At 46.3% G+C, this 1,843-nt stretch overlaps 1 pseudogene; it reads left to right on the top strand.

Annotated features, from left to right (window-relative positions):
• Nucleotides 1-12: 12 nt before the first annotated feature.
• Nucleotides 13-1,838, top strand: LOC123177599 (disease resistance protein PIK5-NP-like; annotated as a pseudogene).
• Nucleotides 1,839-1,843: the final 5 nt, after the last annotated feature.

The following is a 1,843-nucleotide window of genomic DNA, read 5'->3' as shown; positions in this document are numbered from 1 at the left end:
TTGTATAGGTACATGGTCATAATTGATGATATTTGGCATGGTGGAGAATGGGAAACAATCAGAAGATCTCTTCCACTGAATACTCTGGGCAGCAGAATTGTCACAACAACTCGTATTAATGCTATAGCTGAGAAGTGGCGTGATGATTTTGATGCCTTGATCTATAAAATGGACACTGAATGGGATTATGTTCGTGAAATATGGGCCTACATAATTGGTGAGGAAGATGTTGCCGCTGGGATGGTAGCAAAGTTTGACATGGTTGCCGCAGATTTTGATTGTGACCATCCTGTTGTGCACATGTGCGGTGGTATGCCATTAGCACTAGTCTGTATGTTTTCAGCGTTGGCAAAGGAGCAAGAACAACAAGGGCTGCATGTAAAGAAGGCAAGTGATGTACAAGATAGGATTTGGGAAAAAGTAAAGCGAAATGGAATCCAGAATACTCCAGGTTTTGAACCATTGGTCGAGAGTTTGCAGCTGGGCTACATCCATCTTCCTCATCATATGCTGAAGACTTGCCTTTTGTACTGCTGTATATACCCTGAGGGTCGGGAGATTAAAAGGGGTCATTTGATGAGGAGATGGACCGCAGAAAGATTTGTCTGTAAAGAGGAGATAGCAAAAGGTTATTTTGAAGAGCTTGTTAACAGGGGATTGATTCCGTTTGTAAAGAAAAGATACAGTCAGAACTATGGCAAATACAGAGTGCACCCCGTGATGCGAAATTTCCTTAGATGCAAACTCCGAGAAGACAATTTCATTACATGCAGTTCTGATATTCCAGCGTCATATGCCTGCCGAATCCGTTTGCTCTGTATCGATGAGGATCCGATGTCAGACTCAGACTCTGTAACGGATGATGGTCCCATGTCAGAAATTGATTGGTCCCATATTCGGTCCCTTGTTGTGTTTGGAAGTGCCAGGAGAGCCCGCTTGGGACAGTTGAAATGTCTGCGTGTGTTAGATCTTCAGTTCAATGAGGGTCTTGAGAATGACGATCTGAAGGATATGTGTGGCCTATTCCGTGTGAGGCACCTGTTTGGCCTTCGTGGGAGGTTTATAAGTGAGATCCCACCAGAAATACGGGGGCTGCAGCATCTGGAGACTTTGGAAGTGAGGGGAACACGGATCACAGGCCTACCCGTTGAGATTGGAAAGCTGCAGCATTTGAAGAACCTGGACTTGAAGCAGAACGAGTATCTCAAGGAGGTGCCTAGGGTGATCCGAGACCTGCAGCATTTGGAGAATCTTTCCTTGAATACAACAGGCATCACAGAGCTACCCAGGGAGATCATCACGAGACTACCACAATTGAGGAGCCTTGACGTGAGTAGAAACCCAAAAATCACCGAGTTACCCAGTGAGATTTGGAACCTCCAGCATTTGAGGACACTGAATTTGGGTCGCACAAGGATCACACAACTGCCTCGGGAGTTGCGAACCTCCAGAATTTGGAGAGTCTGAACTTGAAGGGCACAAGTATCACAAAGCTGCCTTCGGAGATCGGCAAACTGCAGCATCTGGAATCATTGAACTTGTTCTTCTCATTGGTGAAGAGGATACCGAGGGAAATCGAAGGACTTAAGAAACTGAAGAGTTTGGTAACAGACGGTGTCACCGTATTGGCCTGGGAAGCTGCTAAGCTTTCAGGATTGTTGGGATTGCCCGAGGGTGTCTGCCAAATTTGGAAGAACAGTGATGTGGTGTCTTCGCTAGCCGGGGAGATCCTGCATTTGAGGTTCACTTAAATATTGGGCCTAACCATCGGCATGAAACAGATGCGCATCCCGTGGTGGATCAAGGATCACTTCAATGACCTCGGCACCTTGGACATCAGGGT

Source organism: Triticum aestivum, unplaced genomic scaffold (genome assembly GCF_018294505.1).
Source record: "Triticum aestivum cultivar Chinese Spring unplaced genomic scaffold, IWGSC CS RefSeq v2.1 scaffold220435, whole genome shotgun sequence".
Lineage (NCBI taxonomy): Eukaryota > Viridiplantae > Streptophyta > Magnoliopsida > Poales > Poaceae > Triticum > Triticum aestivum.
Note: the sequence above shows the minus strand (reverse complement) of the source record. Positions and strands in the feature narration are given on the sequence as shown.